General features: G+C 35.7%; 1 protein-coding gene across 4 annotated transcripts in view; it reads right to left on the bottom strand.

Annotated features, from left to right (window-relative positions):
* The window catches only part of LOC150099984 (tubulin monoglutamylase TTLL4-like), a 548,120-nt gene that overhangs the window by 472,240 nt on the left and 59,701 nt on the right, over nt 1-16,179 (bottom strand). The window lies entirely within an intron of this gene.

Here is a 16,179-nt window from a genome sequence, read left to right as displayed (position 1 = left end):
ATTCTCTAAGAATTTGAATGCAGGAATAATAGTAAAAATACTTGGAAAACTAATAATTGGAGGGGCATAAACCTACTATGTGTCATTAGCAAAATTATTCTTTCAAGAATCTTTAATATTTTAGATGAGACGAGAGTAGTTTGGTTTTAAGCCAAATAGATCATGTATACACCACATTAACACCTTAAGAATAATAATCAAAAAGTCAGGTGAATCTAACTCTCCTTTATATTTGCTGTTTGTGGATTATGAAAAAGCTTTTGATTCCATTGTTAGAGAATGTGTGTGTGTGTGGAATGCATTTCAAACAAAGGGATGCCAAAGAAGATAATAAACCTCATACACAAATTCCAGTGCCTGGTGCTGCATAATAGACATTTGTAACAATCCTCTAAAACTGTATCTAGAGTGCAACAAGAATGACTGCTATCTCCCTTATTATTTATACTGGTGCTAGATCAAGTTCTAGAACATACAGCAGTGAAACATGCCAAAGGAATATCATGGAAAATAAATAAAACATTGGATAATCTAAGCTATGCAGATGATGTATGTCTAATTGCTCACAGACATGCAGATAACCAAAACAAACTAACCACATTACAAAAAGAATCACTGAAGATCAGTTTGAAATTAAATACAAGCAAAACAAAAGAAATGAGAATCAATGTGAACAAGGTACCAAGTACAAGTGAAAATGGAAAAATCAAAACTGGTGCACATTTTATATATCTGGGCAGTGTTTTATCTGCAGATGGAAGAGCAACTAGAGATATTGATATAAAGATTCAAAAAGCAATAAGTGCATATGCTAAACTTAGTCGAGTATGGAAAATGAAAAATATTTACATAGATACAAAATTAAAAATATTTAATACGTTATTAAATCATTCTTTTATAGGAATGCTAAATGTAGCTGGTGTCAAAGGAAATACAAAAGAAAACTACAAACATTCCTAAAACCAATGTGTGTGTGTGGAGTATACTTTGACTTTGGTGGCTACAAATTATTACTAATAATGAAAAAAGAACAAGCCTCTAAAAAAGAACAAGCCAGCTTTTTTGCTGGCTTGTTCTTTTTTGGGTAACTCGTATATAGAGGCTAATGACTTCACATCACTTGTCTTAGTATTCCATAATGCAAAGCACATATCCTCATGGACATGTAGAATGCTATGCATTATGGGAAGTGTCACTACTCAGAACAGTTTTGACCTTTATTGAGGTCTCCTAAATGGGAGACACACACACACAGAAGTAATACTAAGGTTGAAGTAATGCAGAAGTCATATTTCCATATACAAGTAGCCAAAGGGAGTGTCACACCTTCTTACTAAAATACTTTGGATTAGAGATAGATGTTGAACATTTTTCTATTTGGTTATACTATAAATTAAAGATGCCAAGAAATTATATTCTTGGTTTAATCATTTATCCAAGTGTAAGCAAACAAGTTTGCATGTGAAGTAACTTCACAACTAGACAACTCACATATAGAGGCTAATCACTTCTAAACCTTTCATAATCTGATGATGATGATTCAATAGAAATGATACATAATCTATCTCATCTTCTTTATACCCTCTTTTTTTTTTTTACCTTGCAGTGGTGAGGGTATATTAATCATTGGACCTCAAACCGTTCACAGGATAAGGTGGTCAGCCCTACTCCTCGGTGTATCCTATGTCCTGTAGCGTTGAGGTCTCGAGGCCAGTTTGCCTGCTTCGAGGGATGAAAAACTCCAGAATAAACTGGGGAAAAAACACCACTGTCCATACCCAAGATCGGCTAACTTGGCTATGGCTGAAAAAGATCCTTCAGCTCCTCACGTCACCGACGGGAATTAAACCTAGGATACTCCTTCCCCAGGCATACGGTTGCGAAGCGCACAGTCACTAGGCTAACCGAGAAGACTACATAATCTATATGGATCATTATTATTATTATTAATATTCAGGCCTCCATGGAGTCAAGAGACTCATCGTAGGAGGTCCTTCCTAAGACACACAAAGTCTATCACACCACTCCTTGAACTTGTTGACTGTTCTTGCTCTTACCACTCTATCAGGCAATGCATTCCACGATTCCACCACCCTCCATGCAAAGAAACCATTCCTCATCGTCTTGCTCACAGCTTCCTTTCATAACTTCCAGGGATGGCCCCCTTGTCATTGCTCCTTCCCACTGCACCACCAATCATATCACCTCTCCTTCTTCTATCCACCAAACTCTGCAATTCACATTCCCTCAACCGATCCTCATAATTAGCATTGTACAGTCCTGAAACCATCTTTGTTATCTGCCTCTGCACTCTTTCAACAGTTAATTCAAAAAAAAAAAAAAAATCAGCTAACATCTTTTTGTTCTCATATAGGGAGTAGGTGAGACTGTTTTAGCCCTATGTAACTTTTGGAGACTGAGTGGGCAGTTCAATCTCCACTGGTACCTAATCAGAGATAGCTGGCCGAAGGCTATCACACTAATTAATCGGTATGCAATAAAGGCAGTGGCTAGCAAGTGCCGCCATCTTGTGGCCCCTAACCCTAACACAATATTTTTGATGTCTGAAAATAGTGTGGGTTCGATGGCCGATTTTCTTGATTGGGGGGGGGGGGGGACCTGCTTGCCCGTACCAGAGATCGACTAACTCGGGAAACTTATTAAAAAAAAAAAAAAAAAAGGCTTAGAAAAATGTTTCAGTGTACAATTAGACTCAATCTTAGAAATCTTTCTTCATGCAGTCAAGCATCGTATTGAGCAAACACCATTTCTATTGAGCTACACAGGCTCATAATTTATCCCCTTCAAATCCTGGGAACCAAATCTGAGAACAATAGTCTGAGTGTGGTCTGATCAGGGTCTTATACAATGGAATGATAACCCTCTTATCTCTGCAGGTCAGTGTCCTTCTCATAATTGCAGCAATCCTCTGTGTTACCTTCACCACCTTTGCAATATGTCCCCTAAACTTCAGGTTTCTATCAATTATCAACCCCAGATCTCTTGTCTCGTCTCCCCTACTTCCTCCAGTATAACTCCTCCCATCGATGTTTCTCAAGCCTCAAGACCTTCATTTTGCTGCATTAAACTGACACCCCCATTCATCTGCCCATTTGTCCAGTCTATTCAAATCCTCTTGCAGGGCTGCCACATCTGCACTATTACTAATAATCCTTCCCAGCTTCACATCATCTGCAAACAACTGAATATCCCCTTGCAATCCATTTACAATGTCATTGATATAAAGGTTAAACAATACAGGTCCCAGTATTAAGCCCTGTGGAACCCCACTTGTAACCTTCTGCTTCCTTGATATTGCCCCACCATACACAACTCTGAAACCTATCAGACAGCCAATCTTGAATCCAGTTGACTAACAGGACATCTAAACCCACATGCTGTAACTTAAATATCATCTTATCATTTGGCAACTATCAAATGCCTTTGCAAAATCCAAAAAAAATGGCAGTATATGCCTTTCCCTCATCAACTGCTCTTGTCACTTGATTATAAAAGGCAATCATATTACTTAAGCAAGAGTGCCCCTTAACAAATCCATGTTGACTCTCACAAATAACATTACTTTCGTCTGCCCAACTCCGTATATACTCCCTAATTTCTCCAAGACCTGAACAACTACTGATGACACACCAACTGGCTTATAATTAGACACTTCCAGTCTGCTAAAGCCCCTTATGCAATAGCACTATCTTACTTTCCTTCCATTGGGTACTTTTCCCATAGCCAAACTTTCATTGAAAAGTTAGGTCAAAGGAGCTGTCAGTTCTTTAGCACATTCTTCTCAAAACCAGTGGTAAAATACCATCCAGTCCGCACAGGACTGGATGGTATTTCACCTCTAAACTAAATGAACCTCTAAACCTCGAACCTGCCCTACCCCTCTAGTATTAAATGGAAGGAAGGAATTTAAGGAGAAAGGTGACCTGCAGGCACATGAACGTTATAAAGCACAGGCCAGAAGGGTAACGAGTGTGGTGAGAAAAGCAAAAACAGACTATGAAAGGAAATTAGCCATGCAAGCTAAAGAGAATCCCAAACAGTTCTTTCAATATACTGCTAGTAAAAGAAAAACTGTACACGGCAGAATGATTTTAAGGAACACCAATGGTAGGAAGGTCACTGAATCAATCGATATAGTGGATTTACTAAGTGAGCACTTTGCAAGAGTTGAAGGAATCATTAGTTAATATGGGAATTAAGGTGAATGAAGTGGAGGTGAATAGTCTATTACAGAACCTTAATGTGAATACATCTGTGGGATTGGATGGTATATCAGCACGGGTCTTATGTGAAGCAGCTAAAGAATTGTCAGTGTCCTTGACCTTATTGTTTAATCCAAGTCTCAGGTCTGGTTTAGTCCCGAAGGGGTAAAAACAGGGGAAAATAGTTCACTGCATAAAGGAGGATCCAAGACTACTGTTGCAAATTACCGACCGATCAGCATATCAGGAATCGTTGTTCAAGGTCTTGGAGAAAGTAGTCAAGGGAAAAATACAGGAATGGATTGATGAAAATGAGATACTGTATGGGGGACAGCATGGTTCTGTAAAGGATAAATCATGCCTCAGTAACTTGCTGAGGTTTTATAACACAGTAACGACTGAACTGGATAAGAGTAATGGGTTTACAGTGATACTGCTGGACATGGCTAAGGCCTTTGACAGGATACCACATGGAATTCTAATCCGTAAACTGCAATATATGGGAATGGATATAGGGTTGGTGAGATGGATAGGAGGGTAGTTGATGGAGAGATACCAGAGAGTAGTTTACTCAGGAGTAGAATCCAAAAGACGGCCTGTGAGTAGTGGTGTGCCATAGGGTTCTGTTCTTGGACCACTGCTGTTTAATTTGTTCATTAACGATATAGGGAAGGATCTGAGAGGAACAGTTCATTTGTTCGCTGATGATGATGCCAAGTTGGGTAGGGCAATAGTGAATGCAGAAGATGTCAAAATTTTGCAGGATTATTTGGATAGATTGGAGGTCTGGACTAAAGGGAATGGATGTCAATTTAATGTGGCAAAATGTAACGTTATGCATTTTGGGATGAAAAGATTAGCAGCAGTATATCACATTGGTGGAACTGTGCTCCAGGAGATTGATGAGGCCAGGGACTTGGGAGTGTTAATGGATAGGCAGTTGAAGTTTAGTGGGCACATCGCAAAAGTGACTAAATCAGCTCATCAAATCACTTGGATGCTGAAGAATACTTTGACGAGCAGAGATAAGCAAGTTATTGTTCCTCTGTATCGAGCATTGATAAGACCCCATCTTGATTACTGTGCCCAGATCTGGTCACCTGGGTTTCTTCTTGATGGGGAGAAGGATGAGAAGATCCAGAGGCGAGTGACCAAGATGACAGCAGGTCTATGGAATGAACCTTATGAAAACAGGTTGAAGATTTGTGGGTTGCAGAAATTGGTTGATAGGCGGAAAAGAGCAGATATGATTGAGCCATTCAAATTGCTGAAGGGTTTCTATAGGATTAATTCAGAGGATATTTTAAGAACAGGACTGGTGGTGGGAGGACTAGGGGACATCTATGGAAGCTGGGCAAGAGTGTGGTTAGTAAGGATGTTAGAGCTGGGTTTTTTACTTTTAGAGTGGTGAATGAGTGGAATAAGCTGCCAGAGTCTGTTGTGGGTGCTATGACAGTGAATGAATTCAAGGCAAAGTATGATAGATACTGTGTGAATGTCATATAGTTGTGATGGACATGATGTTTAGGGTCTCCCTCGATGAGTCTAAGGACTCCTTGGAGTCGCCCATAATAATAATAATTAAAACCTTCATCTACAAGATGAAATACTGCAATAGTGTGCACACTGAACAACTTCACTATATCCTTTGTATCAGTCACTCTATATTTTTATCCAGCAATGTCATTCTTCCACAATCATTTCTCCTCCTACTGGCCACAATGAAAGAATTCCTTAGGATTTTCTTTGGATCTCAGGGCTAATATCTTCTCTTATTGCCCCCCAATACACAACTTCCTTACCATACTAGTCACTCTCCTGGCCTGAGTCATATTCTTCATGCATCTGCTCTCCACACCTCTCCTTATATCTCTTTATCACCTGCAGTTCCTGTTTGATATTGCTTGTCATCCACCTTGCACCAAATTGTGTCCACTTCTTCACTCGTGGAATACAGTTTACTATTGCTGCTAACAAATATTCCTTCACAATTTCCCAAGCACTAATGATATCCTGGCCATCCAGTTCTGCCCCAAGTTGATATCTAAGACTATTATGATCACCTGCCCTTTAATTCCATATATGTTCCCTTTTTTTTTTTTTTTTTGATACTCCTGCATGTCTATTCATCTTCCAAGTCAAAACCACATGGTCACTCTCTCTAACTAGAGGAGAGATGTCATTTCAGTTATTTTCAGCTCTTCTGATGCTATGACCAAATCCAAAACTCTTGTTCCCTAAGACATTTGTCCCTAAAGAATTCCAAAAATTCTATTCTGTTATTACTACATGCATTTTCCTCATCCCAGCTTATACTGCTGTAGTTAAAATCTCCCATAACAATCATTCTTCTTGCACTTGCCAAGCTTAACTGCCTAAACATCTCCTGCTCCCTATCCTCTGTACTCCTTGGGTTGTAGCAACACCCCACTAAATATCCTGTCTTACCCACCTCTACTTCACCCCAATATGCTTTCAAAACCATTAGTGTCACTGCTTTCCAGAGCCTCCACTCTTAGAGGACATAAGTCATTACTTATCATAAACAGTATTCCAGCAGCACATTTTCCCCTCCTATCCTGCCGAAAAATGCTGTACCCTGTTACTTCTGTTCCTGGTATTATGTCATCTTCTGTCAACCACCTCTCAGTGATCCCAATAATCTTTGGCCAGGCTGATACTATCAGCACCACAATTTATCTCCTTTATTCTGGATACTCCTGGCATTAGCATAAAGCATAAAAATGTCACTGCTTCTATACTTATCATTATTCCCTCCAGATCCCACTGAACTCAGTGTTACCTGATTGTTGTCCCCCTTCCTCCAAGCACCCATTTCCACAAGAGGCCACCCCTGCTACCATCCACCCTGGGAATTCTAATTTCCCTCCATTGATACACCGACTCTTTCAGAAAACAGCGAACTCTCCAGATGTCTACGTTCTTCCTCATTCACATGCAAGCAGTCTCTCGCATACAGTTCCTTTCTGTCCTCAAATGCCCTCCAAGCATCCACATGTTCCAATCTTCTCTTCTGACACATTCTGGCTATTATGCTATTCATTATTACTGCTTTTCTGCTAAGCTCCTCATTATCATACCTGGGTAAAACACACAATGTTTCCTCTCTGCATACAACCTCAAGCATGAATCTCAGATCTCTTGACACTCGATTTACACTGCCTCTCGAGTCATTCATGCCCACCATCACAATCATTTCATCCACTCTTTCGCCCTGCCATAGCCACACTTTCTATTGTTCCTCCAGCATCCTATCTTGCACACCATGGATCATCGAGTTTCCATACATCACACAATACGATATATCATACATCTCATGTTATGAGAAATAGAAAAATGGCATTTGATCCGATATTAAAATTGGAGATATTCAACTCAGCACTTTATTTTAAGCAGATTATGTTATACTGCTAAATAAATCCACTAACAGTCTGTAGGATTCTTTAACTAAATTCAGTAAGTGCTATAATAAATTTTGGTATGAAAATTGGCAGGAATACACAGGTGGAATAATATGGACAATTCTGCAGAATACTATCCATGAATGTACCTATAGAAGAGACAAGGATATGTTAGATCACTCTATGATAGAGTGAATCAGTGAAGGTAAGGAAGTCAGTGATAATCAAGTTATCCTCTTCTGTATAGCAATGGACAGTTAGAGAGATGTTTGGGGGTTACCTTAAACATGTGAGCAGCATTCCACCATGGCTACCCAGATTTGGGATTACAAAGTTCTACAGGTAAAAAATAGTGCCTTTTAGCAGAAAAGTATACCAAGTTTCTTGAAAAATGGTGTGGATAAGATACATCTGTGCATGAATTAAATAAGAATTTGTCAAATATAATTTAATTTATAATAAAGTGTAAGGATGATGATGAAGAGGAATGAAGTGTATGTTATTAACAAAGCTACAAATAGGATATGAAACCAGTAAGAGAAAATCATTCAGGTATAGGAGGTAGAGTGGATGCAAGTACAGAGAAGCTCTGCAAGTATCCTGCATTCATGGGGGAAATCTCAGAAGCAAAGCCATTTACTGTTCATTGTGTGATAGTATAGCCAGAGAGGAAGCTGATGATTCAATTGGAAATGCAGAAGGCAGGCCACAGGATGGTAGTTTGGTGATATAAGACTGGCCTCGATTCTGGGGTATAAGTTTTTAGCATAATGGTGTTGAGGGGGGGGAGGGGTTTGCATTCAAGGATAGATGACTTATTGGTGTCAATGTTATTTAGGATTCTTCTGAAGACAATTGGTGGCATAATGTCACCACCAAGTCATCAAGACAAGCTGACTTGATGATGCCATATATTTAAGATTCTGATTTTTCGGAAGGAAGGCAGCATAGGATGAGAGTTCTTAATAAAGTAGAAGTGCTTTGTGGCATGATACTACTAAATTAGTATTGTTGGGCCCAAATGCCTTAGCAAGAGACCAAACTAATGCCATTTAGAGAAGTATGTTTACAGCATTTGGTCCTTTAAAAATTTGATTTAGATTTGCCAACTTATTTTATTATTATTATTTTTTATACTTTTGCAGCTGATGGAATCTGCAGGTATAGGCTGAGTGCAATGCTGGAAAATTGGTCTCGGGCAACATATGGCTAATTTCTTTTCCCCTGAAATGTCTTTGCACACTTGTTGGTGAACCTTGACTTAGTTAATGGTCAGGTATTCTGGAAAAATGAAGATATCACAGTAAGAATTATTTCTGTTATTTGGTTTGAGCAGGTGTTTGTATCTGTAGGCTGGAAACAGTAGATGGACCATGGAAATGAGAAGTCACAGATGTTCTTTCCTTTTCTCTATATTCCTTGATCTTCTCATTTACATTATAAATATCTAGTTCTTTTCTGATGTCTTCATTTCTTATAAGCCCAATTTGATGCCATCCTTTTATTGCTCTTAAAAATCTCATCTCTGCAGCTTGTATTTTACTTTCATCTTTCTTTTTAACAGTCCATGTTTGTGAACTATCTAATAGAGTGATAGTGGCCATTACTTTGTAAAATTTTAGTTGTTTCCCATCTGTTTTTGATTCAGTGTCCTTTTATTGTTCCACAGATTTTCTGAAATTTCTTTATTTTTTTTCATCTATAACTTTTAGATATGTTTTTATGCAGCCTAAATAATTAAACTCTGTTATCTGTTCTATCATTTAATTTTCTATAACTATTTTTGATTTAACATGATCTCAACCTTTAAATGCCACGACTTTTGTTTTCTGTTTTGAAATTTTTAAATTGTATTGTTAGTTTATTTTGTTTAATTCATAAATGATTTCTGAAATTCATCATCACTTAATATAATCTGATCATCTGCATACAGCATTGTATTGATAGCAGTTCTTCTGGTGAACTGGATACCTTCTTTCATTGTTGTTTTCCATATTTTAATAATCTGATCAATATATATATATATTGAATAGAGTTGGAGATAAGCTACATCCCTGTCTGATGCCATGATTTATTTCAATCTCTTCTGTTATTACCTAACTGTATTTCTGTATCTTTATATAAACTTTGTATAGCTTGTACCAAATATAATGGATATCCTTGTTTTTTTCATTATATTCCATAGTTTCTTCTCTGTATTTTTTATCAAAGCTTTCACATAATCTATAAAGGACATATGAGTTTCTAAATTAAATTCTCATCTTTTTTCAATAATTTGTTTTAACACATAAATATTGTCTATACAGGGTGGTTCAAAATTCCACATACAAACTTTGAGGAGAGGTAGAGAACATCAAAATCAACCATAGTCACATAGGAAAGCATGACGAGAAATGCCACCCGAAACTGATAGGTGGCATTCGCCAGTGCTCCAGGTGAGCAATTGGGGCTTCCTCATTCAAGCTTTCGACGTCGTATGAAGAACAGTTTTACGAATGCTGAGATGGCAGACATGCACCTCGTTTATGGGTTAGCTGACGGTAATGGACGAGCCGCTGTACGAATGTATCGCGAAAGGTACCCAAATAGACGTGTACCGCATCATTAAATGTCTGCGCATTTGCATTGGAATTTGTGTGACTATGGATCATTCAAGGATCAATATGGTTGATTTTGATGTTCTCTATGCCCCCCCTCCCTCCTCAAAGTTTGTACGTGCAATTTTGAACCACCCTGTATAAATGATCTCCTATGTCTGAAACCATTCTGTTCTTCTGAGAGTAGATTGTTTGCAATATTTCTAAGTCTTTTATCCAAGATTTTACTGTAAATTTTATAACCTGTATTTAATAGTTATTCTTCTGTAATTTCCACGATCTCTGTATCTTTTCTTAAATATAGATATAACCTTAACTTTTAACCAATCTGATGGAACCTCACATTTCCTCCAACAGTTATTTATTAATTTTAAGAATCTGATGTAAATATTAGGGTTTGTCAGTTTTTAAAAACTGTTTTTTTTTGGATATACTTGTAAAATTTGAAAACCGGTTATTAAATTTAAAAAACCAGTTTTAGATATACTAGAATTTATATGTAAAAATTAATTATTTAATTAAAAACATTAACATTTTGACTTGAAACCGACGTATATGTTACAAGTGAGGAATCGGAAGATGGCATAGAGTGTGAAGATGACTATGGCAAGGATTTTTTGAATTCTATTGATCTAGATAACTACTGTGGATTCCGTATGTTGTCTGACAATTACAAACATTCAATTTAATTAGAAAAATTTGCAAATTTTTTTAGAAAATCACCCGTAAGAGATAGCATCGTTCAGAATTATGTAAAACAAGAAAAAAAAAGGAATTATATCTGATTCTTGACTGCCAAATGAGATGGAATAGTTTAGAGGCCATGATTGTAAGATTTATAACATTAAAAGAGTGTGTTGTTTTAGCTTTGAATGATATTGGTGCTTCTCATATGCAGAATGAAGCTCAATATCCTAAAATCATGGAGCTTTTTAAAGTGTTGGGACCAGTACATCTAGCAGCTGAGGCATTAGAGCAGCAAGATGCCAAATTTATTAACAAGTGAAGGCATATTTGAATTTCGGTTAAATGAACTAAAAAATTTAAAGACTGAAATTAGTTCCAAATTATTAAATGCTTTAAAAGTACGAATTCAAGAAAGAAGACAAGTTAGATTGGTAACCCTTTTGTTATATTTGCAAAATCCATAAACATTTCAACAAAGAAATCTAGTGTATTTCCACTAGCTTCAAAACTTGATATTATTAAGTTATCTGGAAAAATATTGTGTACAATATATCCAAATTCTTGTATGGAAACAGATTCCGATGATGAATATATCGGAGATAGAGAAACTATTAATCAGGGCAATGCTCTAAAAGAAGCCATGGAAAAATCAATTCATAGGTTTCTTGAGGAACCTGAAGAAAGAATATCAAATCCGAAGACACTGAAAGCCAAATTTTCAAGATTTGAGGAAACCAATAAAAGAACAAAGAATTTAGATTTATTACTTGATGCCCGAAAACGATAAAACCAAGTTCGGTAGCCAGTGAAGGAGTATTTTCATTTCAGGCAATTTTGTATCTAGAATAAGAACAAGATTAAGTAATTGTTCAGTGGACATTTTGATTTTTGAAATTTCCTGAAGAAAAATACTAAATGAAATAAAAATTTTTAATTTATATTTTGTACAGATTTTAGTCATTTTAGTTTGTTTTTTTATTTGGTTTTGTATGGAGTATATTTTATTTTGTCATATTTTTGCAGTTCCATAAATATTAAATAAACTGAAAAATTGTATGGATTTGTATGGATTTTAGTTATTTTAGTTTTTTTTTTTTTTATTTATCTGGTTTTGTATAGAATATATTTTATTTTGTTACTTTTTTTTGTATTTCCATAAATATAAAGTAAACTGAAAGCTTTTAAAATAAGTATAAATATTTTTTACTGTTCAAATTATTATTATTTTTTTTTTTTTGTAAAAATTCGAAAACCGGTTTTTTCAAAAGTCAGTTTTCGTATAAACTCTAAATATTTCTTATAAACGTAAATATTCTCCTCCATATTTCCAAAACTCTGTATTTATATCATCTAATCCAGTTTCCCAAATTGTGTTCCACAGAAAGTGAATAAGTATTCATGATGTCAGTGATCCAGCTGTGTATTTTTAAACATGGAAGTAATTCAGGAAAGGGAATACTGCTGTTTATGACAGGTCATAAAAATTGCCTGTAAGCCGATTAGAACAATGGGTGGAGCATCCTCTGTTCTCAAAACTGAACGAAATAACATCTATGTTGCAAATGTCAGTGACCAAGCAGCATATTTCTAAACATGGAAATATTCATGAATTATCGTTAATTTTTATACATCAAAATCTTTCCACATTCACCAAAGGAAATACCGCTGTTTATTACCATGCCTGTAAGCTGATTACAACAATGGGCGGTGTATCCTCTGTTCTCAAATCTAGTAATACTGAATACTTTCTTTGCAAGTTCGCATTGTAGGGTGAAAGTGCTTGTTTCGAAATCACTGTTTCGAAAGTGCAGTGATTCTTTAAAAGTAATAGGCGTACAGATTTAAATTTTAATATGAATAAGAGACAAGGGACTTTGTTTAATTTTGGTGTTAAGAAATCTCTTATTGAAAGTATTCGTGACAGCAACAGATAGTGATTCATCCACCTCCAGCCTACAAAGCGATCTCCAGGATGTACAAAAGAAGGGGGAAAACTACCAGCACACAGGAGAAAAAGTCTGCATTCACTCGTAAGTACTTATAATAATAATATAAATTTTTGATTGTTATTGATAACTGATTTAAATGTAATTTTATATTTGTCAGCATGTCACACCATATACATAAATGTACTAATACTCTTTATCATTATGCCATAAAATAACCAAGGTGTTCCGTGAAAATTTCAGGATTTGTGAAGTGTTCTGTTGTAGGAAAAATCTGGGAAACACTGATCTAATTCAGTTGATTTTCTATTTATTGATTTTTGATATTTACTGCTTCTTTTCGTTCTGATTTTATTGGTACATCAGTACTGATTTCTTCATTATTATTTTCTGTTATTAAATTTTGGTCATCTGTAGCTCAGGCAGTATAGACAAAGCCCTTTAATGGGAAAGACCTGGGTTCGATTACCGCCAATGATGTGAGAAAACTTTATCTAGTCTCTTTGGATTAAAGGTGAGTTAGCCTGTCTCATACTGGTACATCAGTACTGATTTCTTCATTATTATTTTCTGTTATTAAATTTTGGTCATCTGTAGCTCAGGCAGTATAGACAAAGCCCTTTGATGGGAAAGACCTGGGTTCAATTACCATCAGTGATGTGAGAAAACTTTATCTAGTCTCTTTGGATTAAAGGTGAGTTAGCCTGTCTCATACGGAGGTAGGGGGTTTTTTCGTCCTCCAGAACAGGCAAACTGTCCCGTGAACACACGCATCTACAGACATAGAGATAACCACCTTATCCTCAATATGGTAGCAGTTAAGTGAATAGAAAATCCTTGCCACCGCAAGGTAAGGAATAATAAGAAGAAATTTGGGTCATATCATAAATTCTTATAATGTTCTATCCATTATTTCAATTGTATTATGTTGATCTGTGCTGTATCTCTGTCTTCATTGTTTAATTTCCTTAATATTTCGTAGGCTATGTCTTATCTTCCACGTATGTCTTATTCTATTAGGTATTATTTCTGGGAAAATTTCCATGTTACTCCTCTAAAATAAATTATTATTTTTACGGCTAATATAGCATACTTTCATTTAGAAGTTCCCTTTTTTTACAATGTCATTGGATTTTTACTCAAATCTTAGGGCATTACTGATGTGTTATAAAACAAATATATGTAGAATAATATAGGAGGAAAATTCAGATATACCTTTTCTGGATGTTATTGTTGGCTGTCTACTTATCCCAGCGATATGCATTCATCTGCTGATGGGAAAAGGTGAATCCCATTAATCCTCCTTCTCCAAAAAATATTTCCTATTTTCAGATCATTCTCTCACCCCCTCCATCCTCCTAAAGTGCTCTCTACTATCCTTAATAATAATGTTATACATACATATAAAAAACCTGGGTTTTTTCAAATAATTCCCCCACATTGCTTTATCCCCACTTTTCCCAAACCCTCTTCTTTTAACAGCTTAACATGCGTTATAAAATATTAGTTTTATAACGCATCATGTCCTAAGATTTGAGTAAAAAGCCAATAAAATTGTAAAAAAAAAAGGACACTCCTAAATGAAAGTAGGTTATATTAGCCATAAAAATAATGTCTTATTCTATGTTATTAATAAATCTGTCCCAAAGAATCTTGGTGAGCTTTCTGCACTATGGTTTTAGCTATATTTCTTTTGTTTTTGTATGTTTTTGAAGGAGTGATTTGTATGCCATTTGTTTTTCTTTTATTGCATTTTCTATATCTGTGTTCCAGATTTTTAATATTTTCCTTTTTAATATTTTATTTTTTCAATTCTTCTTCTATATCTTCACTAATTTGGGCTTCTTTTATGTAATCTGTTAATCGTGATTGATACAGCATTCTAATGTTATATTCTTGTAATAGATATACTTTGTATGCTTGTTCTATTTGTTTTTTTTCCCTTATTTACTTCCTTTCTCCATTTTGCTAGTATTTCTATTTTAGAAACTACAAAATAATTTCACTTCCTCTATAAACATCTCTCACACATGGGAGCTAGTTTCTAATTGGGAATGATATAATCAATTATAGCTCTTGCTCTTCTGCCATGTATAGTTATTTATATTCTTTTTTGAAAAAAACAAGTATTGGTTATTTTAAAATTATTGAAAGTACAGAAGTCTAATAGTACTTGACCATTGTTATTCATGCAAATTTCCCCATATTTTCCTATAACATTTGGAATTGGACTATTTCCAACTCTGGCACTAAGATCTCTTATTATTAATATATAGTCATTTTTATTAACTGTTTTTTAGTTCCTCATAAAACTGTTCAGAATCCTCTTTCCTACTTTCTTCAGGGACATATACTCCTATGCTATTTAAGTAGCTTCTATTTATTTTTAATTTAACTGTTATACGAGTGAACACAAAATTGTACTTTCATATTCTATTTTTCCATTTATTATTAATTAAAATGGCCACCCCACTAGAAACTCTGATATGTTGGTCCACTCCTCCACTACATAGCATAGCAAAACCATCTGTATCTTTTGTTACCTTTAATTTCTTTTTTATTTCTATTATCAGTTATATGAATATTTCTGGTTTTTAGTTGTTTTACTAATCCTAATTCCTTTGTTGTTCTGCTTTGAACATTCCACATGGCTACTTTTAAAATGTCCAAGATTCCTAATTTTTTAAAAAAAATTTTGATTTATTGTGGGAATTTTTTTTTCTCTAGTAATATACAGTAAAACTCACATAAAGACTCGCAGAGGAAACCAAGCCTCCCACTATATATTAGTGAAAACTAACTAGAAAAAAAATGCCTGCTATCAGATCATGCCTAGAGAGAGGCAGTCCCCAAAGTATAGTCCTGTGTACTATCCAGCAGTTGAGCTGTGGATACACCATTTTACTGTTGTGTCCTTGAATGGGGGTTGAGTTTGGATCCCTGATGTAATTGGCATGTCCTTCAAGGAAGTAACTATATGCTACTTGTGAGAGAGGAGACAGAAACCAAACTGCTTGAGCCATTTGGTTTTTGTCATGTCTTCAGACCCGAAGTGGACATGGAAGCTGTTCACTTCAGGCCTTCAATAATCAAAGCAGTGGTATGTCACCTAGATGATGATAATGACATCTAACCACCACTTCAGATTCTAGTTGATTTCTACCACTGAGGGAAGATAAGCCTTTGTGTGGGAATATTCACCAAGTATAACAGAATGTTATCATGAAGATCTCTGATAAATCCTTGACTCCCTGGGGGTAACTGCACAATAATAGCAGAAAAAAAGCATGTGCGAAGCCAAAAT

The sequence above is a fragment of the Typopeltis vanoorti genome, chromosome 13, assembly GCF_054136105.1.
Source record: "Typopeltis vanoorti isolate ZY-2024b chromosome 13, IOZ_Tvanoo_1.0, whole genome shotgun sequence".
NCBI classification, from domain to species: Eukaryota; Metazoa; Arthropoda; class Arachnida; order Uropygi; family Thelyphonidae; genus Typopeltis; species Typopeltis vanoorti.
This window is presented reverse-complemented; position numbering and strand designations above follow the sequence as displayed.